This window comes from Heloderma suspectum, chromosome 1 (assembly GCF_057233095.1).
Source record: "Heloderma suspectum isolate Gila_16-S chromosome 1, 16-S_ref, whole genome shotgun sequence".
NCBI classification, from domain to species: Eukaryota; Metazoa; Chordata; class Lepidosauria; order Squamata; family Helodermatidae; genus Heloderma; species Heloderma suspectum.
This window is the reverse complement of record NC_139458.1, coordinates 417468546-417495423: the sequence shown is the minus strand read 5'-3', so window position 1 is coordinate 417495423 and position 26878 is coordinate 417468546. Positions and strand designations below refer to the sequence as shown.

At 44.2% G+C, this 26878-nt stretch overlaps 1 protein-coding gene across 3 annotated transcripts in view; it reads left to right on the top strand.

Annotated features, from left to right (window-relative positions):
- GALM (galactose mutarotase) overlaps positions 1-26878 on the top strand; it is a 56161-nt gene that overhangs the window by 2318 nt on the left and 26965 nt on the right. For 2 of the 3 annotated variants that reach the window (XM_084829145.1, XM_084829148.1), the window contains exon 2: positions 7478-7599. The exons of the other annotated variant lie outside the window; for it this stretch is intronic. The gene's annotated coding sequence lies outside the window, so the exon portion shown is untranslated. The remainder of the gene's footprint in view (positions 1-7477; positions 7600-26878) is intronic. 3 annotated transcript variants of the gene reach the window in all.

Here is a 26878-nt window from a genome sequence, read left to right as displayed (position 1 = left end):
GAGGAGGTTATTATATGGATAGAGTTTCACTGGAGCAGTCTTTAATAACTGTCCATGCTCTTTTAAATTATCTACTTGCTTCATGGAAATTAATAAATGGTCATTGTAAATTGATTCTGTGCATCCTTTTGACAGCTAAAAGACTGATATTACAACATTGGAAGGATAAATGCTCACCTCCTATAATGTAATGGACCTTATAATGCTTTCAACATTTGAACAGGTGATCTATAGACTGCCTTCAAATGGATACTTATTTGGATATCTGGTCCACTTTTGTTGAAGCCTATGTATAATTGCTAGAAAGTTGTATTTTCACATATATGTGTTTCACATGTAAATACTTTGGAGATATACAAATTCATGTATATCATGAATATAGCTGTATACAGCTGGGAGCTGTAGGACTTTTTCCTGTCTAAACATACATAGGATGTATTTTAAAAAGTAAAAAAAAAAAATAGCCTCAAGTTTGACCAGCCCAAAGCTTCCCTAGCTTCCTCTTCAGAGTCCATCTGCACACAAGCTTCTTCAGCTCCTAATTTAATGCAACAGCAAGATAGCCCTCTGAGTCCGACCCTGCTCTTATCCCCTTCTTGGCAGATAGGATACATGAGATTGGTGTGGTCAGATCAACCTGTTTTCTAGCAAGACAAATTCTGAATATATTTATCAGCAAGCTGATTTATCTAACTCCCAAATCTTCGAGGGATTGTTACCCTTTGTAATATGGAAACATATTACAATTGAAACATCCTCTGCCAGAATGAACCATCTTTATACAAATTTATAAATTGTTAATTTTAAAAAACAGGCATGGGTCCTATTCTTTCACTCAAGCTGCTTTATTATTTACAAAAATAGAACATTTTTATAAAAAGTAATATAAACATGAAAATAATAAAAATGAATCCTGCAATAAAGCCCACACACTTCACTCTCTGTTTTAAGTCCCACTGGTTCAAAACTTAGGGGCCAGCAGTTTGTCCTAAACAGCAAGAAGGTTTTGAAGAATGGCTTTTCTTCCCCTTCTCTCACTCTCCTTTTTAAACTTTTCCTTGATTCTGCCCCAGAGGTTATCTTGTTTTTAGATTTCCAAGCAACAATCCTTATCTCTGCACTCTGGCAAGAAAATTTATGTTTACTTTCCATGGGCAGTATCCAACGCTGCCGCAGCAGTAGCAGAAACGAATGCTGCTATAGCACTAGTACAGTCGGAAACTAGCCCAAATTAGCACTTCAGGAATCGGACAAGTCAGCAAATCTCACAGAAGGGAACTCTGTTGATTTGTTCCATTCCAGAAGTGCTAATTTGGGCTAGTTTCTGGGACTGCACTAGCAAGTGCTCATTCCTTATTGACCTAGTGTTCGTTTCCGCTACTGCAATGCATTTAGCGCTGGTGGACTGCCAGCATTTGATACTGCCCCATGCCTTTCCAAGGCTCTCCTTTCTGGCACCAATTAAATAACATAGCCTTGCCATCATCCAGCAGTCTGCAGCTTTACAAGCATGCTTTGAGAAAAGCAGGAGATAAGACACATGGAAAAACACAATTCTTGGTTCATTGTGGCATCCATTTTATTTCCATGTAAGCCAACTTCCACACTTGTATGAATGCAACTGTCAACCATATTAAATGAAATTGACACGGTACACAACAAAATGTGGTGAGGACTAGATGTGCTTAATGTGTATATCTGATCTCCAAAGAACCTTGTGCAGGCATACTCTTAGGGCGCAGTCCTATGCATGTTTACACAGAAAAAAATCCTACAACTTCCAGCATTCCCCAGGCAGGACAGCTGGCTGGGGTATGCTGGGAGCTGTAGGACTTTTTCCTGTCTAAACTTACATAGGATTGTGCCCTTAAAATCTTTAAATAGCTGGCTTGGAATAGTAATTTTGTTTTGATCCTGATTCTAGATTCCACTTTTCATGGGGAGAAAACAGTAGATGTTTATACTGTTCATTGGGATTTGAATTGGAGCAACTTGCAGAAAATGTATTAAATGCAACTCTGGATTAATAAGTAATAGAAGGATCGCTTTTTGCATTTTGTTTCTAATAGTATACAGACTTGTCTAACAATCTTTTTCTGAACTGTGTTACTCAAGTGGTTTTGGTTTTGCATATGGTTTCACCTCATTACACTCCAGTTAGAAAGGAAATGTACTCACTGAAGTTTAACCACATAATTGCTTAAGCAATAACCGCCCCCAATGGCCAGAACAATGAAAAACTTCTAAATTAAAAACTTTTAAGGACAGAAGAAGAGCCATGCTGGATCAGACCAAGGGTTCATCTCTTTTGAAGTCAAATGTGACAGTGTTGGACTTCCTGGGCAATTTTCCACTCAAATATATATTAAATCTGATAGTACTGTGGTCACTGTTTCCAACTGGTTCAACATTTACATCTCATGCTAGGTTATGAACAACATCACTTAGGATTAAATCCAGGGTTGCCTCCCCTCTGGTCGGTTCCATGACCAACTGTTCTAGGGCACAGTAGTGTAGGGCATCAAGAAATTTAACCTCATTGTCGTGACTGGAATATGCATTTATCCAGTCAGTGTGGGGGTAAATGAAATTACTCACTGTTACAGCACTTCCTTGTTTGGAGGCCTCCCTGATTTTGCTTTCCATCTCAAGGTCACCCTGAGCATTCTGGCCTGGGAGACGGTAGCACGTTTGTAGCACTAAATTAGTTTTGAAGCTCGGTATTGTCACCCACAGTGCTTCTGTGGCAGAGTCTACCCCTTTTAGTCTGCTCGACATTATGCCCTCTTTAACGTACAGAGCAACAGCCCCCCCAGTATGCCCTTCCCTGTCCTTCCTGTAGAGTTTATATCCAGAGATGCCCATATCCCACTGGTTCTCTTTGTTCCACCAGGTTTCTGTAATGCCCACTATATGCTGGGAAAGATTGAAGGCAAAAGGAGAAGGGGACGGCAGAGGATGAGATGGCTAGATAGCATCACCGATGCAATGAATATGAACTTGAGCACACTCCGGGAGAGGGTGGAGGACAGGAAGGCCTGGCGTGCTATGGTCCATGGGGTCACAAAGAGTTGGACACGACTTAACGACTCAACAACAACAACAATCAGCACTTTGAATCGGGCCCAGAAATGGACTGGCAGCTAGTGCAGCTGGAAAAGTACTGGCGTAATATGAGCTCGGCCAGACCCTGTTAACAATCTTGCTGCCTTATTTTGGACCAGCTGAGGTTTCCAGACCGTTTTCAAAGTCAGCCCCATGTATAACACATTGCAGTAATCCAGATGAGAAGTTATCAGAGCATGGATAACTGTAGCTAGCCTATCTCTGTCCAGATGAGGGCGTAGTTGGTATATTAGCCTAAGCTGATAAGTGCTCCCTACCACTGAGTTCACCTGTGCCTCAAGTGACAGTTCTGGGTCCAAGAGCACCCCCAGTCTATGAACCTGATCCTTTAGGGGGAGTGCAACCCCCTCCAGAACAGGTTGAATATCACCTAGCTGGGCAGATGAACCACCCACTAACAGTACCTCTGCCTTGTCTGGATTGAGTTTCAGTTTGTTGACCCTCATCCAGTCCATTACTGTGTCCAAGCACTGATTCAGAAAAGCCACTGCCCCACCTGGGTTTGATGAGAAAGAGAGGTAGAGCTGGGTGTCATCCGCTTATGGACCTCAGCCCCCACCTCTGGATAACCTCTCCCAGCATTTTCATGTAGATGTTAAACAGCATGGGGGATAAAATAGAGCCCTGTGGAACCCCGTGGCATAATTGCCATGTCACAGACTAATAATCCCCCAGCACCACCTTCTGGAATCGGCCATCCAAGTAGGAGCGGAACCACTGCAGTGCAGTGCCTCCCAACTCCCAACCCAGACAACCTATCCAGAAGGATACCATGGTCGATGGTATCGAAAGCCGCTGAGAGGTCCAGGAGAATCAACAGGGTCGCACTCGCCCTGTCCCTCTCCTGGCAGAGGTCATCCCACAGGGTGACCAAGGCAGGAATTTTGGATTAAATCCAACCTCTTGACTTGCTCTGTAAATTGCGAAGATAAGGGCTTTACCAGCATAAATAATTAACCTATATCTTCTCTTCTTGACATTTTTGACACAGAAGGTTCGGGGGGAGTAGATGCGAACTCCTTTCTTCTCCTCGGCACAGACATGTTTCTCTCAAACATATCTTACACATCTTCAGATGGTCTCAAAATCATCCCTCAAAGGTTGTTGATATTTCTTAAAGCATATATTATATGGGACACGTCAGCCCTGTTTTCTCCTATAAAACAGGAGTCTCGGTACAGCTTTTAGTGTTGGTAAAGCTCTGGGGAGATAATCCTGGCATCCAGCCCCCCACTATCGCGTGGGAGTTACCTTTCTCCAAGATGTTGTCCAAAGCTTGCTTGCCTTGCCCCCCCTTTCCATTCCAGGGGGGAGATTAAAAGGTTTTTCAACGTTTTAAAAAGCTGTTTGAGAAAGCTCCCACGGAGCCCCGTGGGAAGCTACCGGAGCAACATTGGTCCCAACTGGAAGTCTCTATAATCATTTATCTTCTGACCTAGCCTGGATCATGTAGACTAAACACAAACAGTTAACAAAGCTTGTCTAAAGATTCCAGTTCATGGGGTTGTAACAGAAATCTCACACATTTTTACGTTCAGCCATGCCTCTGCCATTTCATGATTTAGAAACTTTTTCATCTGACCTTCAGACACAATATGAAGTGTAGCAGGATATTTTAAGTAATATTGTAATATTTTTTGCTTTGATAAATTGTCTTTTATTTGCCACTTCTTTGATGTCATCTGGAAATAACATAACTATATCTTGTTTCCAGGAAAGGCTTCCACCCTCTCTTGCCAAACACAGGATATAATTCTTTGTGGAGACTTTTGCAAATTGGACTATGATCGTATAGTCAGTCCCTTTAGCATTTGGCACACAAAATGCCTGCTCAATATCAAGTAAATAATCAGATGGAATAGGGAGTATCTCATGCAAAAGTTTATCCACAAAAATAGGCAATTTTACATCATTAGACAGATTTTTAATCCCAATAGTACACACATTGGATCTTCGCATGAAGGCCTCCAGTTGAGAAATTCTGTCAGAGGCATTTTTAAAACAAACTTGTGTCGTAGTTTCATTCCCTGCCACTCGGTCTTCTAGCTCGTTAATTTTCGTCTCCATTTTTTGCCATGACGCATTAATTAGATCCACAGCTCCTTGCAAGGCGGTGATGGAATTTGGGATTAAATCCAACCTTTTGGCTTGCTCCGTAAATTGTGAAGATAAAGTCTTTATCAGAGTAAATAATTCCCCTGTATCTTCTGTTTTCGAAACTTTTGACACAGGAGGTACGGGGGGAGTTGGCAGTGATGCCAGCCCCTTTCTTCTCCTCGCTGTAGTCATGTTTCTCTCCAACAGATCTTTCAGGTCCTCAGATGTTCTCAAATATTGTTAATATTTCTTAAATCATTGCTCAGTTGTTGATATTTCTTAAAGCATATATTATTATGGAACACGTCAGCCCTGTTTTCTCCTATGAAATAGGAGTCTCAGAACGGCTTTTTGCGTTGGTAAAGCTCTGGGGAGGTAATCTTGGAATCCAGCCCCCCACTATCTCATGAGGGGTACTTTTCTCCAAGATGTTATCCAGATGCTGCCTTGCCCCCCTTTCAATTCCAGGGGGGAATGAAAAGGTTTTTCAACCTTTTAAAAAGCTGTTTGAGAAAGCTCCTATGGAGAGCCCATGGGTTGCTGCCAGAGCGACATTGGTTCCAACCGGAAGTCACCACTCCCTATCTCAAGGAGGAATTTACAACCTCCTGGACCTAGCCAGACATCCCCTCCTCGTTTGATGTAATAAGCCATGAAGGGCAAGTGTCAAGCATGCCAGTGGTCGATTGGACTTGGCCAAGCACCTTGTCCGCATCCTCAGGCCTCAATAACTGAAACTCATCCAATAAAACTGGACTAGATGTTGCTCTGAATGCCTCTATCAATGGAACTGCATTAATCGTGGTGTCCAATTCATGACAAATCTGAGCACCTTTATCTTTAAAGTGCCATGCAAACGCGTCACAGCATGCTACCGAGGGTTCCAAAGTCACTCTCCCTGGCCCAGAATATAAGAGGCCACGAACCACTCGGAAAAGCTCCGCTGGACGACACTGAGAAGATGCAATGCTCAAAGTGGAAAAGAACTGTCTCTTTGCCATCCTCACTGCCACAGAGTAGGCTCGATAATGAGCTCTAACCTGTGTTCAGTCAAACTCAGCACAAGTTTTCCTCACCTGCGTTCTAGCCATCTTCTCTCTTGCTTCATTGCCCTCAGCTTGGGTGTATACCAAGGAGCTGGCCGGGCTCTGCTCAGAGGGAGAGGGCGCTTGGGCACGATCATGTCAGCTGCCTGAGTCATCTCTGCATTCCACAGAGCAACCTGGGTTTCGACAGGAGCACCAGCCATACCAGCAGGAAAATTGCCCAGAGCCCTCTGGAATCCATCAGAATCCACTAGCCTCTGGGGCCAGACCATTTTAATAGGTCCCCCACCCTTGCAGAGGGTCTAAACCTCAGCAGGAAGTGATCTGACCATGACAAAAGGACAGATGTTAATTCCTCCACTTTCAGATCACCAGCCTCCTACCCAATTGAGAAAACCAGATCAAGCATGTGTCCTTTTACATGTGTTAGGCCAATGACATGTTGGGACAGCCCCATGGTTGTCATGGTGGCCATGAAGTCCTGAGCCACCCCAGATACAACAGCCTCAGCATGGAAGTTGAGATCCCCCAGGACCATCATCCTAGGGATCCTCAACACCAAGTCTGAGACCACTTCCGTCAGCTCAGGCAGGGAGTCTGATGGGCAGCGGGGTGGGCAGTACACCAGCAGAATCCCTAATCTGCCCCAGGTACCAAACACAAGGTAAAAATACTCAAGATCTGCACTTGAATGGGCTGGAAGCCTAGAGGGGGGATCAAATTCCTATAGACCATGTCAAGCCCTCCTCCCTGACCCTCGAGTCAGTGTTGGTGCTACACTGAGTAGCCAGGAGAGCACAGCTGGGAGAAATTACCCCCCCAGTTGGACCAACCTGGCATTCAGCAGCAGCACCACCAGACCCAAGGGCAAGCTGGTAAGGCTGCCAGCAACCATCTGGTTGGGGGAAGAACCAGAAGAGGGGATAGCCGTAAGGCATCTAGCCCCTCTTCTCCTCAGCTGGCCTGTTAATCCCCCAATGCCATACTCCCCCTACACGTTACCACAGTTATGGTGGCACCTCCCTGACCCTCTGAGTTACTCAATGGACTTCCCAGGCACATATTAAAATGTTAAAATATAAAATATAAAACAATATAAAAGAACGTATGTCATGAACTGATGTCATGTAGCTTGCTCACATTCGTTCTCACTCTCACACTTGACCTCAGTCTGAGAGTCTCGGCTCTTATGCTATTTCTTGCCGCAGGTGGACCTGATGCAACCTGGTTGAAAGTGAAATCAGACTAGAAAGTGGACTGGCAAGTCATTCAGAGGATGAAGCCGGATTTAGTCATGTTCATAGCATTGGGGTTCTCCTGAATTATTCAGGTAATATTCAAATATTGAAAGCCAACTTGAGGCTCATCCTGTGGAGTAATCCCCCACTGAACACTTATTTTTGAGTAAAATTTCATAGGATATGGAGCAGGAAAGACATTAACAATGTTAAAATGAAATTATTCTCCTGGGTTCCATCTAAAATCTGGATGGAACCCAACAGAATTAACCTAAGGCTTTGAAATGTATGCTGCATGTAGTGCAGTTTGCCCTTTCACGTTGCATTAACTATAGACCAAAACAGCCTTTTTTCTTGTTTTTTTCCATCGTTTATTATGTTCTTTGATTTACAAATTATGTATCAATTAAGCACTTCATATGCCTAATTAGGATTTCTAGTCCCCATATGAATATTATGATTTGTATTACTCGCTGATGGAGCACTTTAGGGTCAGCCCAAAACATTTTGCTGTCAGAGGCTGAAAATCCAAATGCCACTTCAATAAAGGGAAAAAAAAAGTGGTGTTAAACTGACAATTTGCTTTCCAAAACCTGCCACAAGGGAGTCAGCCCTGAAGCATTTGCATGTTCTTTTAACAAACTGAATTTCTGCTGTCCTACTCTGTATGCTAATCATATCATCTACCCAGCTTCAGCTATCAATTGGCCCAGTCTTAGACCTATTTGCTTGAACTTGTCCCACCGATTTTATTGACACTTTTAGAAATAGGCTGTTAGAGTAACAGTTTTCATTGTCAAGTCCAAGTAAGGCCCCATGTCCCATTGGTCTTTCACAAAATGGCCCAAATGGGTTCTTTCAAATCCATGGAATTTGTTAGGGAATATCTAGTGTCATTTCCTTATCATATTTATTGTAAATTCAAAGATGGTCTAAAAGAGGATCTTGCTTTAGTTTAATGTAGAAATTGGGTGGCGGGGTGTGTGTGTGTAAATGCATTTAAAGGAATATTTTAAGTAGCTTCTTAACCATAGCACAATGGTACCCAGCCCAACTCTGTGGGAGACCATTTGTATGAAAATGTACCCCAAAAGCCTCATCCACATCGCTGTTCAGGCAAAACATTTTGGTGCAAAGCTTCCCTGGCATCCATGGAAATGAGTCTTTTTAACTACAAGTTATTTCTTGTAACTGCATTCTAGATCATGTTGATTGCAACATGGATACACATTACATTGTGACATTGGTAGCAACAATTTCAAAACACCAGTTCTTATATTTTGATTTCACAAGAATCCCTTTCCATTTCATCTCTGACTACCTCTGTTCAGTGGTCAAATTTGTTTTAGTACTGTATGGCACATGAAAAGGTCTGCCTGTTCCCACATGAATTTGCACTTCTGTTAAAATTATCACTGGAGGCCTGGGTGCTCCATTCTGAAAAGTGGGGTAGCGGCCAGGTAGAGCGTCTTTTTCGTGATGGCACTCCCTGTCTCTGGAATGTTCAGGGAGACTCGCTTAGCACCTGCATTGATGCCAGGATTTGCCCAGGCATTTAGTGTATAATTATATTGCATTATTTGTGTTTTATCTTTAAATTTATTGTTGCTTTTCTTCTTTGCTGCTGATTTTGCTATTTAGTTTAAAGGTTGATCTTAGATTTTTTAAAAAACCTTTGTTGATTGGTTGTACATATAGCATACATATATAAATAATGGGTAGTATCCAATGGTGTCATTCTGCCAGCAGAAGGAAACTGCTGGCGGAATGGATTTTCCCTTCCTCCCCCCTGCAACTCCCCACAATCTCCCCAAATCTTCTCCGGAGGGTTGCAGGATGCAGGTTTGGAACGTCCGTGGGGGTTGCATGGAAGGAGCGGATGGGGAAGTCCAGAGCAGACTCATGTGAGGTTTGGATCCAACCTATTGTTCTTAAGGTAAGCTGAGTTCCGCACTACGCGGAGCTACGGTTTGTGTGGCAGCAAAGGAAGGAAAGGTGACGCCAGCACCTTCCCAGGGAGAGGCCTGCTGAGCCAATCAGAAGTAGTCACTAGTTAATGGAGCTGGGAAGGATTTTACCCACATACCAACTGGTAAAGACGGTGCAGGTTTTTTGCCTTCTCAACTGCAAGGTTAATTCTGTTGTAAATAAGTTGATCTGGACTGTCAGTAAATTCTTCATGGATGCATCATAGTTTGTCACAACTATGTAGGCATGATAGGCATTGGGCTGTATCCATTGGTGAGGGGTGTGGGATTGGGTTCCCCACTCCCCCACAGTGGGGATTCCTATAAGGGATCTCGGGGACTTGGCACCAAGGCCAGACCAGCTGCAAGCTGGCCACGTCCGGGGTGGTGGAAGGGGGTTCACATTAGTGGCCTGCACCATGGTTAGCCCCTGCCATCCACCACCAGTGCTCTTGACATGCAGGCCAGGAAAGGAGAATTGGATGGCTGGTGGGCTGGCCAGTGACAGGATCCACACCTTATGCCACCACCAAGCCTATTCAAGCGGAAGTCAATACAGTTGTGGCCATTTTATTATCCCAGCTAAGTCTGTGTGTCTAATTTGTTCCCTTCCCTTCACCACCCAGATCCAACTAAACACTGCCCATACAATCTATTACAGCTACTTGCTTTTTTACCTGTGGCAAACAGGGTTTTCGGCTGCAATCCTATACACATACCTGGGAGTATTTAAATCAGTAGGACTTGCTTCTGAGTAGACAGGCACAAGATTGCACTGCTCATTTACTTATTAATTATAAAACAATACAGATACATGTCAAGGGCTTTTCAGTGCCAGGGCTCTGTCTTGTATCTCCTGCTAAAGGAGAATGATCTCCTAGCCTGACCTAGCATCTTTTTCAAACATTGATGTTCTTACTCTGAACTACAGTGAATGGTTATTGTTTGCATTTACATGCAGCATGGCATTTAAGCTTATAGGAACAGGCTACCCAGCATCAGACATCTTTCTTCGTGTTTTGCATGTTATGTAGTCCTATGATGAATGCTTTGGATAGGTTAAATTTTTAAAAAACGAAGTATAATTCTAGTTGAGCTGTTAATGAACAAGAACAAAACTGAAGGATATCCCACTCAATGCAGCCTACATATTACTAATCTATAGAAACTCTTAATTAAAAAAAAGTAATTACCATAGCAACTGCCATGTCAGAAAGTGAGAGACTGAGTTTAAGAAATAGACTTAACATGCAGTTAATATTGAACTGTTTTTAGCAGAGGACAGGAAGGCCTGGCGTCCTATGGTCCATGGGGTCACGAAGAGTCGGACACGACTGAACAACAACAAAAAGGGCTTTATGAGATAAAACTGAAAATGAAATGACTGAGATGAGGTACAATACTACGTACCTCCCCACCCCCAGCCCTTCCACAGCTAATAGCAGCTTGGGGCTCACAGAATGTCCTCGTTTCAAATCAGTGAAAAAGGCAGGGGGAAGGGTGTGGGAACAGTTAAAACCATTCTCCAGTGCCAGTGCCAGAGCCCCAATCTAAATGAGAAGGGTGCACTCTGTGACTGCTTTTAACCAAAGAAAGACATATGTAAAGTCTAATTTGACCATTAGTACAGCAGATTTGAAATTTCCACTCACAGAATAGTAGGGTTGGAAGGGGCCTACCAGACCATTGAGTCCAACCCCCTGCTCAATGCAGGAATCCAAGTCAGAGCATCCCTGACTGATGGCTGTCCAGCCTCATCTTGAATGCCTCCAGTGTGGGAGAGCCCACTACCTCCCTAAGGAATTGGTTCCATTGTTGTATTGCTCTAACAGTCAGGAAGTTTTTCCTGATGTTCAGCTGGAATCTGGCTTCCTGTAACTTGAGCCCATTATTCCATGTCCTGCATTCTGGGGTGATCGAGAACAGATCCTGCCCTTCCTCTCTGTGACAACCTTTTGAGTACTTGAAGAGCACCATTGTATCTCCCCTCAGTCTTCTCAAGGCTAAACATGCCCAGTTCTTTCAGTCTCTCTTCATAGGGCTTTGTTTCCAGTCCCCTGATCATCTTTGTTGCCCTCCTCTGAACCCTCTCCAGCTTGTCTGGATCCTTCTTAAAGTGCAGTGCCCAGAACTGGACACAGTACTCCAGATGAGGCCTAACCAATGCTGAGTAGAGGGGAACTAGTACTTCCTGGGATTTGGAAGCTATGCTTCTGTTAATGCAGCCCAAAATAGCATTTGCCTTTTTTGCAGCCACATCACATTGTTGGCTCATATTCAGCTTGTCATCAACAACAATTCCAAGATCTTTCTCGCTTGTAGTGTTATTGAGCCACATATCCCCCATCTTGTAACTGTGCATTTGGTTCCTTTTTCCTGGGTGCAGAACTTGGCATTTATGCCTATTAAATGTCATTCTGTTGTTTTCTGCCCAGTGCTCCAGTCTATCAAGGTCTCTTTGAATCTTGTTTCTGACTTCCAAAGTATTAGCTATCCCGCCCAATTTTGTGTCATCTGCAAACTTGGCCAGCGTGCCCTGCACCTTCTCCTCCAAGTCATTAATACAAATGTTGAAGAGCACTGGGCCCAGGACTGAGCCCTGCGGTACCCCGCTTGTTACCTCTCCCCAGTTTGAGAAGATCCCATTGATAAACACTCCTTGAGTCTGATTCTGTAGCCAACTGTGGATCTACCTGATAGTTGTTTCATCTGGCCCACTTTGAGCTAATTTGCTAATCAGGATATCATGGGGCACTTTGTTGAAAGCTTTGTTGAAGTCAAGCTATATGATGTCCACAGCATTCCCACAGTCCACAAGGGAGGTTACCTGATCAAAAAATGAGATCAGATTTGTCTGGCAGGATTTGTTCTTGACAAATCCATGTTGGCTTCAAGCAATCACTGCATTGTTTTCAAGATGCTTACAGATGGATTGCTTTATAGTCTGCTCCAGAATTTTCCCAGGGATTGATGTCAGACTGACTGGTCTGTAGTTCCCGGATTCCTCTTTTTACCCTTTTTGAAGATAGGAACAACATTAGCCCTCCTCCAGTCATCTGGCACTTCATCCGTCCTCTATGATTTCTCGAAGAGAATAGACAGCAGTTCTGAGAGTTCTTCTGCCAGTTCCTTTATTACTCTAGGATGCAGTTCATCTGGTCCTGGAGATTTGAACTCATTCAAAGTAATTAGGTGTTCCTTGACCTGTCGATCTCAAGCTGCAATCCTGCCCTTTCAGCCTGTACTTTGCCTTTGCCAGGGGGGTCATAGACTCTCTTTTAGGAGAAGACTGAGCCAAAGTAGGAATTGAGCACTTCTGTCTTTTCTTTGTCATCTGTTATCATTTTGCCATCCTTATTTAATAGCTGAACCACCATTTCTTTCCTTTGTCTTTTACTATGCACGTAGCTGAAGGAAGCTTTTTTGTTGCTTTAGCATCCCTCGCTAACCTCAGCTCATTCTCAGCTTTAGCCTTCCTGACACCATCCCTGCAATTCTGTGCTACCTGCCTGTACTCCTCCTTTGTTGCTTGACCTTCTTTCCACTTCCTATATGTGTCCTTTTTTGTTTTCAGGTCATCTCTTAGCTTTTTGTGAAACCATATTGGCTTCTTCTGTTGTCTTCCACATTTTTTTTCCTTGTTGGAATGGTTTGTAATTGTGCCTTGAGAATTTCCTTTTTTAAAACCTCCCACCCATCTTGGACTCCTTTTCTCATTAGAGTCGCTTGCCATGGGACTCACACTCCCTGTTAACTCACAGCCATCCCTAGGGTCATGAATTTTAAGTGCATTTCAGGAAGCTTGGGATAAAGAGCTTTGCATCCTCAGCAAGTTTACCTGAAGTTGGTCCTGCTGATATTATTATTATTATTATTATTATTATTATCCCCATATAAAAAATTATCTGCATGTAAAAAACAGGCAGATCGGGGGGGAAGCCCCATATTCTACTTGAACAGTATTCTAGCATTTTACTTGTATAGAGTTTTTCATGCAAAGCAGTATTTAAATTTACCGTACACACCTGCAGTTTGCAATGATACAGTGATTTTGATGAATGTGTAGATCAGCTCTAAGTTACAGTTGTGTTGCAGGCTTCTTATATTTCAGTCTGTAAGCTGTGAAACCTTGAACATACCTAAACAGGGAGATGAGTAGAAGACAGTAAGCACATTATTATTTCCTTAGATCAAAAGCCATCCAATGAGAGCCTTTCTGAAATGAAACAAAGGAATAGATTAGACTGTTAGTTCTTTGGTGTTGGAAAATCAGCATAAACCCACTTCCTTGCCATTTTACATATAATTATCTTGATGCAACATAGATTCTGATCAGCAAAATTATTTTTAGTTTTAGCAGTAAGTGGCAAAACATTAATACCTGACAAGTGAGCGGATGAAATACTAATGAGAGATTAGCTATAAGGTCTTTTTATTATTACCTGAATGCTTGGTATAAGGCAGAACTGCAACAACCATTCCACATGTGGCAGCAAGTTACCAACACAGCAAATGCAGTTGTTCTTCAAGGCATGCAATATTATGTCAGAAGTCAGTTTTCTTGTTGCTATGCAACAGGGAGAATTAAATGAGATAGTTATCTTCTGGTATTCCTATCTGTCCCCTTCATGGATCACTGCCTTGTTGTGGCGAAGGGGCTTGCATAACTCAGTGAAGCCATAAGCTATGTCGTGCAGGGTCACCCAAGATGGGCAGGTCATGGCAGAGAGTTCTGACAAAATGTGGTCCACTGGAGAAGGAAATGGCAACCCACCCCAGTATTCTTGCCAAGAAAATGCCATGGAACATATCACAAGGCTAAAAGATATGACACTGGAAGAGAAGCCCCTCAGGTTGGAAGGTGTCCAGTATACTACTGGGGAAGAGCAGAGCGTATTTCCAAGTAGAGCCAGAAAGAGTGAAGCAGCTGGGCCAAAGCCGAAAGGACACTCAGCTGTGGATGTGTCTGGTGGTGAAAAGAAAATCTGATGCCGTAAAGAACAATATTGTTTAGGAACCTGGAATGTAAGATCAATGAATCAAGGTAAGCTGGAGGTGGTCAAACATGAGATGGCAAGATTGAACATCGACATCTTGGGAATCAGCGAACTAAAATGGACAAGCATGTCAGCAACTAAATCCATCCCAAAGAAAAAGAAATGCAAGAAAGCAAAGTGGCTATCTGATGAGGCTTAACAAGTAGTTGAGGAAAGAAGGGAAGCGAAAAGCAAGGGAGAAAGGGGAAGATAAATCCAACTGAATGCAGAGTTCCAAAGAATAGCAAGGAGAGACAAGAAGACCTTCTTAAATGAAGAATGCAAAGAAATCGAGGAAAAGAATAGAATGGGAAAGACTAGAGATCTTTTCAAGAAAATCGGAGACGTGAAGGGAATGTTTTGTGCAAAGACGGGCATGATAAAGGACAAAGAAGGCAGGGACCTAACAGAAGCAGATGAGATTAAGAAGAGGTGGAAAGAATACACAGAAGAACTATACAGGAAAGATCCTAATGTCCCTGATAGCCATCATAGTGCGGTCACTGAACTTGAGCCGGACATCCTAGAGAGTGAAGTCAAGTGGGCCTTAGGAAGCATTACTAACAGCAAAGCTAGTGGGGATGACAGTATTCCAGCTGAGCTATTTAGAATCCTAAAAGATGATGCTGTTAAAGTGCTGCACTCAATATGCCAGCAAATTTGGAACACTCAACAGTGGCCACAAGACTGGAAAAGGTCAGTTTACATTCCAATTCCAAAGAAGGGCAATGCCAAAGAGTGTTCAAACTACCGTACAGTTGCGCTCATTTCACATGCCAGCAAGGTTATGCTCAAAATCCTACAAGCTAGGCTTCAGCAGTATGTGAACCGAGAACTACCGGAAGTACAAGCTGGGTTCCGAAGAGGCAGAGGAACTACAGATCAAATTGCCAACATTTGCTGGATCATGGAGAAAGCAAGAGAATTCCAGAAAAATGTCTATTTCTGCTTCATTGACTATGCTAAAGCCTTTGATTGTGTGGATCATAACAAACTGTGGCAAATTCTTAAAGAGATGGGAGTACCAGACCACCTCACCTGTCTCCTGTGAAACCTGTACGAGGGTCAAGAAGCAACAGTAAGAACCAGACATGGAACAACCGATTGGTTCAAAATTGGGAAAGGAGTACGACAAGGCTGCATATTGTCACCCTGCTTATTTAACTTATATGCAGAGTACATCATGAGAAACGCCAGGTTGGATGAATCACAGGTCGGAATTAAGATTGCTTGGAGAATTATCAACAACCTCAGATACGCAGACAATACCATCCTAATGACAGAAAGCGAAGAGGATCTAAAGAGCCTCTTGTTGAGGATGAAAGTGGAGAGTGCAAAAGGTGGTTTGAAACTCAACATTAAAAAAACTAAGATGATGGCATCTGGCCCCATCACTTCCTGGCATATAGAAGGGGAAGAAATGGAAGCAGTGACAGATTTTATTTTCTTGGGCTCCAAGATCACCGCAGACGGTGACTGTAGCCATGAAATTAAAAGATGCTTGCTCCTTGGGAGCAAGCTATGGCAAACCTAGACAGCATAGGAAGAAGCAGAGACATCACCTTGCTGACAAAGGTCTGTATAATTAAAGCTATGGTTTTCCCAGTAGTAACGTATGGCTGTGAGAGCTGGACTATAAGGAAGGCTGAGCGCCGAAGAATTGATGCCTTTGAACTGTGGTGCTGGAGAAGACTCTTACGAGTCCCCTGGACTGCAAGGAGGTCAAATCAGTCCATCCTAAAAGAAATCAACCCTGACTGTTCATTGGAAGGACAGATACTGAAGCTGAAGCTCAAATATTTTGGCCACCTAATGCGAAGAGAAAACTTTGGAAAAGACCCTGATGCTGGGAAAGACTGAAGGCAAAAGGAGAAGGGGACGGCAGAGGATGAGATGGCTAGATAGCATCACCGATGCAATGAATATGAACTTGAGCACACTCCGGGAGGGAGCGGAGGACAGGAAGGCCTGGCGTGCTATGGTCCATGGGGTCACGAAGAGTCGGACACGACTTAACGACTGAACAACAACAATTCCTATCTGTATACGCAAATTTCGTAAAAGGTCAGAGAGAATCATTTTTCAGAGAGCTGAAAGTTATTTGAGAGAGGTTTTGGGGTACACACATTTCTTTTGTCCCACTGTCACATTTGGATAAGTAAGTTTTTCAGGTTTTAAAAAGCAATATAAAAAATCCAGAGGCAAAAGTGGAACAAGTATGGGGCAAGGAGAGCAGCTATCAACTGCCTTTAGCTCTCTGAAGGGAAAAACCAACCCCCCCCAACACTATTGTCTATCAGCTGGAGGAAGAAATCCTATGGCCACTAGACAGCAACTAGACGGCCATAGGATATCTGGTTTTCCGGGAACCGACCTCCCCCCACTTCCACGCTGCCTTGGAGACAGCACGGAACAGCCCTGTCCTCTGCACTTGCAAGAGGAGTGCAGAGGGCCAAAAGGGGGCGTGGCTGGGGGTGTTCCGGGGCGGGGAGGGTGGAAATGCCTGTACAACACATCCAATGTGTCGTACAGCAGCCTCCTCTGTCTAGCCGAAAATGCAGGGCAGGAGAAGCGCGGAGGGAATGATCCCCTCTGTGCTTCTCCTGCCCTGCATTGGATAGGTGGTTGCCCCCAAGTTCGAAGGCGGCCACCTATCTGAATAGGATTGCGCCCTTAATTTAGCTACAATATAACATTTCCAATTAACCAGCATTGAGGCTGAGCTGCTAAACACTTACCAAGGAGGCCAAATCCATGGTTGAAAGCTGTCCATGAAGCAACTCTAACATTAGTGGAATGGTGGTGATGAAACTCAGTGTGTGGCCACTGCTTTTTTACAAACTGGAGTAATCCTGACTGCAGGCCTATGTGGGTAGGCTAGGTTGAATGCACTGAGGTTCTGGCTTAGTCCTTTCGTTTTGCAAAACTGCAAAAATGAAGTTGTGAGGATTCTGCAAATGCAGTGTCCAGAATCAGCTAGGTTCTTCTTCTTGGCCTCTGTGCAGTCAAACCTATGGGATCTGTGCCTGTGCAGAGCAGTACTTTGAAAACTTCTAGAGCCCAGTACGGGCTGCCCCTGAGAGGGAAACCCTATGTCCTTGCATGGCTCAGGTGAGGCCAGGACACTCTCCTCAGTTTCTTTTCAACCGCCACCTGAACTATAGACCTTCTCTATGGACTTCAGCCTTGAAGGGGAGAGTTTCCTCTAGAGGCTCCATTAACTTCTGACTAGACAGACTTCCCATGTTTGCTGTCTTTCTGGAATTGCAAAAATGAGGGTTGTCAAATGCCTGGTAAGCTACAATACATGGCTGCTGAGCTGAGTTCAGACTTAGCTACGAGTTGTGCGGACCTGCTGTAAATGAAAATATCTTGTCCAAAACAGAATAGAGTGTGTGTGTGTGTGTGTGTGTGTGAGAGAGAGAGAGAGAGAGAGAGAAAGAGAGATCAGATTTGGAATTGTAAAAGAAGACATGGTAGTTACTGGGATGGAACATTTGCTTCTAAGATCTCTGGAAAATATAAGTGAACCAGGATGCCAAATAGCAAAACAAATCCCCTCTCTCCCCACCCCTTTTGGTTTCTCTGTCATTGCATATTGTATGTGTGAAACTTGAATTATTCTGGAGCCTGGAAAGGGGCAAAAGGCACAATCCTATGTGTGTTTAGACAGAAAAAAGTCCTACAACTGCTAGCATTCCCCAGCCAGCCTGTTTTATAGCCTTGTACTATGCCAATTTCCATATCTGTTTCCATGCTTCCTAAGTAGTATTTTTAAGCTTACTAATTGATTGTCATATGGTGGCCTAGCTCCTTCCAAGCCCCTTACTCTAAATCTAAGTACCTCCGATCTACTAATGTCACTGTTGATGTCTTTGGCCCTTTCTCCACGACAACGGAAGAAGCGAATGGAGGAGTACTGGATTTTTTAAAAAGGAATCAGCTTTGCTGTGCTTTGGTCTGTGCAAGGTGCCACGAGCGAGTGCTCCACACCAGTAAAAATCGCATCACAGAACATACTTCCTGGTGGGGGTGGGGGTTGGAGTGAACATCATCTGACTGGCAGGGGCTGCTCAACCAATACGAGAGGCTGTCCCCTTTTCTCCTTTCCCCTGAAGGTCCAGATGCACCTGCATTTCAGAAGCAAGCCTCATTGAGCACAATGGGAGTTACTTCCAAGTAGATGCACATATGCTTGTGCTGGGAAGTGGGGAGAGAACACAGGGACAGGAAACCAGCCCCCATTGATGCTGCGCAGGATCTCTAAAAAGAAGGTGTGGTTACTTCCTAAGGCAATAAACCAAATAACGAAGAAATGGAGCTTCCAGATCCCGAGATCGCGCTTTAGAGCATTTAGGGAATGTGCTTTAAACTGTGCTATTTCAATTGAGGGGGATGTCTGTACATTCTGATGTGGTCATTCAAGGGACAAGCCTCACTCAGCACAATGGGAGTTACTTCTGAGTAGACACTAATTAGTTTGTGCAGGGACAGGAAACACCCCTTGACCGGGGTCATGGTGAAAGGCACATCCCTGGGCAGGGCCAGCATACCCGAGGTCATTGTGGGGCTTGGGGCACACAGCAACTATACCAGGGAGAACCCGACTTAAGGAAAAGAATTGGACTTTAAGCAGTCTCAGGAAATCTGATTTTTCCCTGATAAGCTCTGAGGTGGCTGCTGGATGGCCATGATGTCATCGATCCCTAACGACCTCAACACGAGCTGGCTCGGAGTAAATCCCTGGTGGAGACACCCCCTTTGTTAATTCCAAAGAAACTCGAAAAATCCCCAACTTTTCCTTAAGCATGTTGAAACTCTAAGAGAGCAATCCTATAGTCCCTGGGTGGGCATCCCAGGCTCAAAAAACCCCTTCTGAGGTCGGAGACAGTGCTCTGGCCTCCAAAGGGGGAGTCAGAGATCCGTCCCCCACCCCCTTGCAGCTGGCGCAGGAAGAACCAGGCTGGCTGCTTATCTGAGGTTGGAAAATCAACCTTGGAGAGAGGGGGAAGGGGGTGTTCCAGGGGGTGGGGTGTGGAGGAAAGAGACCAGAGAGGCCAGGATACAATTTATTCTGAGCCTCCTCCAGCCTCCTTCGCTCCTCCGAAGTGCCCTCACTAGATGGGCTGAAAAGACTCTCTAGAGTCCTCATTTTCAAGGAAGCTATTCTGCTGGATCTGGTCTGCAATAAAGCATCCTGTCTCTATACCCTGCAGCTAGCAACATATCTAAAAAAGCTGCATCAACCACAAACTTTTCTCTTAAACTTCTTTCTTTCTTTCTTTAAGTCAAAATGACTCTGCTGCCCAAACAGGCACTTCCCAAAATTCACTCTGGCTCAAACTAGGCCCACAGAACCAATATTTTATTAGGCCTGCTAATCTTTGATTCCCTTAGCTATTTCACCCTTTACCTATCTTGTTTATCTGTGCTGCTCTTATATGTAAGCGAACACCTTATGGCAGGATCATAAAGCTGTCTGCCTTAAATAAGTTCAGTTACAATGTTTTTTAAATATCTTACAGTGGTAGGACTTTTTTCTGTCTAAGCATACATAGGATTGTGCCCTAAACGGGTGGGACGGGATGGGTGTGTATCCTGTGCTGCAGTGCATTTATTGACGTTATACTCCTCCCTCACCCCTTATACTCTTTTGTTAAACCAGGTACATAGCTGCCAGGTTGGCTGCCGTCGGGAGCAGGTAGGTGCACACGTAGCGACTTTGCTCCAGTTCAGAGAAGGAAATCTGTGCACGCAAGCAGGCTTTCTCACATATTAAAAACTGCTCTAAATTAGATGTCCAGCAATGCATTTAAATGTTGGATGGGATCTAGTTTAGAATGTACATGTGTGCATTCTATCCGCATTGGCACATTCTATTCAGAGTAATGCATTGTGGTTAGTCAATGTCCATATTCAGATGCACGTTCAGTTTCCCCTTGTCGTTCCTAATAGGCACATGGAAGCTTGTTTCTATTGTGGTTCTCCTTGTGTATCATTGAATCTTTGATTGAAAAGAAAACCAAATAAAATGTGCATTTAAAAAGTGAAGTGGGCTCATCTTTCTTATCCATAATGTTGCAGTCGTTTGATTGCCAATTATTCTCACTTGCTATGGAGTGCTGTATGCTGCCTTTGTATTACAGTTAATGAGAAAAAGAGCAGGTACCTGCTCAGTTGAACGGAAAACCCCTAGCCAATAGGTTAACTGTTAACTGTTCTTGTGGCCTTTGATACAAATCCACACAACCCACAACCCCCTGCCAGAGGTGCATATATGCACCCACAAACTCAAATGGTTGCTTGTGAACTATCTTGCCTACTATATACATTAGGTTAAAAACTGCCTGCTGCCTGAAATCCCTGTTACTGCTGCTTGAACTACCATGATGTCATGGAATTTTCATTAAGGTTCTAATTTGTCAAAGTGAAAGTTCTACAAGTGATGTGAAAGGTCAAATCAATTAGGAAAAACCTCACACATGGTCTAGGGCAGGGGTGGGCAACACATGCACCCTCCCAGCCTTTTTTGCTGTTCCCTTTTGCCCTGCCACTGCCAAAATTCAGCAGTGTGGCTGTTGGGGCTGGGGGAAGCCCCTTTTAAAAGGAACACTGATGGTTTGCTGCTGATTTTTGGTGGTATGGCCACAGCAGCAAAAAGGGCCTATTTCCCTTTTTAAAAGGAGCCTTTCCCCCTGCTGCCATGCTGCCACAAGTGGGGGCAGGTATGCGGCCCCCACTGGGTCCAAAGGGCCAATAAGCCTCCCTGGCCTCTGAAAGTCGTGTATGCCTACACTCTAGGGAAAAAAGTTTTGTGCTGCTGGTACAAACAGAGTGGGGGGACAGTGGATCAGATATCCTAGAGAGTAGGGAAGCCAAAAAGATAGTGTAGACAAAGACAGGTTGCTACCTGTAACTATAGTTCTTTGAGTGGTCATCTGTGCATTTACACATGTGGGCTCTGCACCTGCACAGAGCATCAATTCAGGAAACTTCTATAGTTGAGGAATTTTGGTGGGAACCCTTCCCTCACCATCCCAGTGCACATTTCCCTTGCAGGTTCCCACCCCACCTATTCCCTCAGTTTATTGAGACTGACGTCTTGGAACTGAGAAGAATACCTTTGGTACCCAACATTGAACTCGACTATGACACCGAAGAGGGTGGTGGGTTGGTTTGCAAAACAGAAGAAAGGACTGCATGACCAAAGGAATAGTCAGCTCTAGCCCGCGCGTCCAGCCTATAGCGTTTAATGAAGATAGATGGTATGGACCAGGTTGTGGCACAACAGAGTTCAGGAATGTCAGTGCCCCTCTCGAATGTGACCAACATCACTACCACATGAGTAGAGTGAGTCCGAACTGGAGCAGACAGTTCCAGCTCAGCCAGCTCATATGCTAGCTCAATCACTTTAACAACTCATGAAGTGAAGCACTTGCTTGAGTCATGGCAATCGCCAAAATTGTGCAGTCCTCAACCTGTAGAATGCCAAGGCACAGCAGGTGTCTAGTGTGTCTAGAGTTGATTTCAGAGGTGTAGATGGGGTTGAGTAGAAAGCAGGCAAAACAGTGCCCTGATGTAAATGAAAATTTGACATTACTTTTGGTAGAAAGGCAGGATCAGGTCTGACAATTCCAATGAAAAGAGAGATAGGGAGGATCAACGTGGAGCACACACAATTTGCTAGCACGTCATGCTGAAGTGAAGACCACTAGAAAAGCCACCTTCCAGGACAGGAGGCATAAGTCCGTTGTCATTAATTGTTCAAAGGGTTTTGATGAGAGTGCCTTTAGAACCATGGAGAGACTCCAGCTTGGCACTGTAGAACAAACTGGTGGGGCTAAGTTTCTGATCCCCTTCAAGAATCTCTTCACTGTCAGGTGCGAAAAAACAAACTTGGTCAACAGGAGGATGAAACACAGAAACAGCAGATAGATAGACTCAGAGAGGACAGTTGCAATCCCTTGTCAAAAAGGAATAGTAGGAACTGTAGAACTTGGTGTGGTGAGCATCTGAGTGTTGAAGCTCCTAAGCAAGGGTGTAAGTGGAAAAGGCAGTCCATTCCCTTGAGTAGGAACGCTGTGTAGAGGGTTTATGAGCAACATGGAGGATCCTCTGGGTCCTGTACCATGGGTGCAGTCTGTTGGGTAACTAGTCCCAAAGATTGGGCTATCCTTAGGATTTGATCCATGAACTGCCCAAGATCTTTCAATGGAGAAATGGCTTCCTGTGATCCCACCACAGAGTCCAGGGAAGACAGAGAGGGATGGCAAGAAGAGGGTGAAGTGGAATCAGTCTTGTAATCCTCGGTTGCAGAAAGAGGTGATATTTCTGCAGATAGCGGCAAAGTGGCCGGTTCCAAGACAAGATTGTCTGTTTGATGTGGAATTTGTTGCAGTAATGCTGTTGAAACTGCAACAGGCAGGACTGCAGGCATCGTAGGCAGATGAATTGGTGGCATCTGGTGTGCCAGTGGACTGTGTAGGTCCCTAGAAACTGGAGGAGGGGCAAGAAAAGTGCCCTTTGAGTCAGGAGGCCCTGAAACCGTTGCCAATGGTTGCCTTTGGTACCAATGTTGGTCCCAGTCATACGGGCCCTCCGGGCGATAACAACAATGATGGTCATAAGGATCATCCCGATCATCCCAATCTCAGGGTCTCCTGTATGGCAGGTCCCGATCGCAGCACCTGTACCAATCTGCGCCCAGGGATCTTGACCTCCCCTGTGGACACTTGTAGTATCTAGGGGGTTGATTCTGTCTGACCAAAGCCACCAAACAAAGAGAGTCAGGCACCTATCTCAAAAAACATCCCTCCGAGGCAAGCGGTATGGATGAGGTGGCGAAGTGGGAGGGTCAGGTGGGGAGTAATCCCTGATCTCTCATTCTGATATTGATGTAACTGGTGTTGGTTCTGGTCTCAATGCCGATGTTGCCATTGGGATGGGTGAAAATAACATTGGTGGAGCAGTGAGAATCGCTGTCGCTACTGGGGGCAGTGGTCAGTCTCAAGATCTCACTGGAGCAGTAGTTAGGATGGTTGGAACCGGTGATCTCAATTGATCCTGAGGTGTTTGTGGAGAAGCGGGGTGAGGAGAACTGGCTCAATCCTGAGAAGATTCCACTTGCTTCTTAAAATCTTTTTTCCTTTTCCTTCTTGCCTCCGAGAATGGGAGGCTAGCCTGTTTGGACACCTTGGCCTTAGTCAGTTTTTTGGCCAGTGCCAGTATCAGAGATTGGCCCGGAGTAGGGGTGTCAAGAATGAGGGTAGTAGTGTCCATGATGGCTGATTGGGTCGTCATGTTTGAAGTAGCCACCTGGAAGCTGATAGTTATTTGGCCATTTCTTGGCCCAGCAGCTCCAGGCCATACTCTGTTCCTCTTAATTGGGAAAGTAATAACAGCTGCGTCTGGTGGGAAGATCCAGCCTCCTTGGAGGGTGGAGTGGGGTGTCCTAGGACTGAGCTATGATTGGGTGCTTCAAATGTGCCTTGAGTTGCTAGGGCTGGGCAATAAATGGGGCAAAGAAGGGGTGTGTGTCTCTTCTTTTGCCCTGGGTACTAGGGTGTGTTGCTGTTCGATGGCTATCCTGAGAGGCCCATACTTTGGTATATACAGGATAGACTAGCTAGCTTTATTGTATGCTCCTAGGGGTGTGTGTCAAGGTGGTTGGTGTTTCTGGCTTTGGGGTATTGTAATCTTGCTTGTAATTTCCTGTACAACCTACTACCTCTCCCCTTTCCCTTCCTCTTTGTTTCTTTCCCTTAATAAACTTTTATCCAACTTCCAGTTGGTGTGGTGTGTTCTGTATAACTTCAGTGCTAAATACAGTGCCTATTGGCCTGGGAGGTAAGCTACTGGGTCAGTTTGGGGGAACTTGTGGCTGAGTTGGGCCTGTCCTACCTTGCAGGGTTGTTGGGGTGAGCCCAACAACCCTTCACAAGGGGGATCTTATCTGTTCGGCGAGTCAAAAAGAGTACGCTGAGAGGAGGTTAATCCTAACACTTTAACAGGCTCCTGTGCTGCAGGAATATTGCCTTGAGGGGAACTTGCCATCAGTGATGGATCTGCCACTCCTTCCAGGTTTTTTCCAGGTAAAAAACTCACAGCTTTTGAATGCTATCAGTCTACTGATGATGCTACTGAAGCTCCCTACTGAGGCTGCCACAATGGGACATGCATGCTGGGATGGTGGGGAAAGGGTTTCCACCAAAATTCCTCAGCTATAGAAGTTTCCCAAACCGAGGCTCCACGCAGGTGCAGAGCCCATATGTGTGATGCACAGAGACCACGAAGAAGAATGAGTCTTATGTTTCACTGGCCAGCCAGTTCTCTGAAATGCTGTATCATGTATAAGACTTACCTTTTCTGTCTTTTTGTCATGCTTAAATTAACATGATGGAATGGGATGCTGAGAAGAGGAGGCAATGCAAGCCACTGTACCTTTTTCTCTCTGGTTTCTTCTTGCTTCACACCCATGCTGGGGATAGTCCAAATCCTGAAAGGACAGAACATCTGCAGAAGTGGAGGCAGCCCCATAGAACACACCTGCCCAAGTTGCTGCTTTTGCCCCATCAGCACTAAGTAGCCTGTGGGGAAGTTATGTTCTTGCCCGAGCGTGGGTTATCGTGACAAGTGCAACAATCTTAACTGAACAGAACTTAACACTTGCCTTATTCACTCCGCTTTCTGTGGGAGTGGGGAAGGGAAAGCCATTATGATCTTGTGCACCAGAATGTGCCCCATAATCTTCTGCACAGAGGATTGAGAGAGAGAGAGAGAGAGAGAGGCATGTTTTAGTGCACATTGTTAATCTGCATAGGAAGCCTATCCAGGGGGAAAGCTTGGTAAATCAAAGTTTTTCTTGGTAAATCAAAATACAGGTGTATAGTCAAATATTGAGGAAAAGTGCTCCTAGGTAGGTTCTAGGTGTGTGTGTGTGTGTGTGTGTGTGTGTGTGTGTATTTTCAGTACTTTGGAAGAGAAAACAGAAGAATTGTTAAGTCAAGGAATAAATTGGAGAACAGAGCTATAACTGTTGTTTCCTAATTTTTAGCTTGCTGCAGTGGCATTACTGTTTTCTTCAATAAGTAATGGTTCTTGATCATATCAACATAGTGCTCTACCCTTAAAGATGGCCAAAAATGGTTTTAAATAAAATAATAAAAACATAGATTTTCTGCTCCACAAAGAATAAGAATATGGCCAATGTAACCCCCTGGGTAGAGAGTTAGGCATGGATGTGGGGAGAGTTCAAGTCCCAGCTGCAGATTTAAGAGAGAAATTGAGGAGGGAGCACATGCTTAGCACACAGGATGTCAATCAGTGAAAAGATAAGAGGTGGCAAGTGTGTGAAAGATCTCTGCCTGAGATTTTTTTTTTAAAAAAACATCAGATCCTGCCTCCAAAACAAAGCAGTATATGTGGTTCCCACCACTACTCATCCCCATTACAGTAATCTTGTGAAGTAGCTTTAGGCTGAGCTCATCTGAACACTCTGATAGGTGTTCAGAATGTCTATTGATTGGCCTTAATTGGTTGGTTCTTTGGTCAAATGTGAATTTCCAAACATCCCAAACTGTTTTCCTGTGCTAAAAGTTCATATAGCCCCCAAATAAATTCATCACCTGTCACCAAGTTCCATCTTGCCAGAAGTCTGTTAACTGTCTCTCACTCTGCCAAGACTTTTGAACTTACCCTGCTTATGACATCATACATGATATCAGAATGTCTATGCTTGCAGTCACCCTGGGCTATCTCCATGACAACAGCACTGGCCAGTAAACCTCTGTAATTAGATAGTCATCAGATGCCTGACTATCCAGCCAATTTGATGTTTGTTTCTACTCCCATAACTTAAACATGATGTAGAGTTGTGTATAACCCAAATGCTTTGTTTCGGTATTTTAAAACCAGTTGACCAATGAATCTTTATTAATGAATCCTGACCCAATGTGCTTTACCTTTCAACAACCTCTTCTGTGAATAAATTCGCCTCCAAAAAATCCCCTCCAAGGTGTTTTAGAGCATTTAAAAATTCAGAATACTAAAATAATTTTGAAGTGCTCAGTATCTATCTATGGAAGGGGTCCCCAACCTTTTTGGATCCTTTTTGGATTTGAGAATTTGAGAAACTGCTGTGGACATCACCACAAAATGTCTAATCTGTGGATCGCCACTTTAGTGTCTAGCTGTTGCATCTATGGATCTTAGGCTGTGTCTAATTCAGCAAAAACTTCTGTTTTGTGTCTATTGGACACTGCAACATTTCTTTAATAAGAGATTGTTTAATTTGGCTAATTGCTGGCAATGCAATATAGTGAATGCTTCTTTTAAACATATGTTTTGCCAGTGTCCAGTAGTTGCTTCTT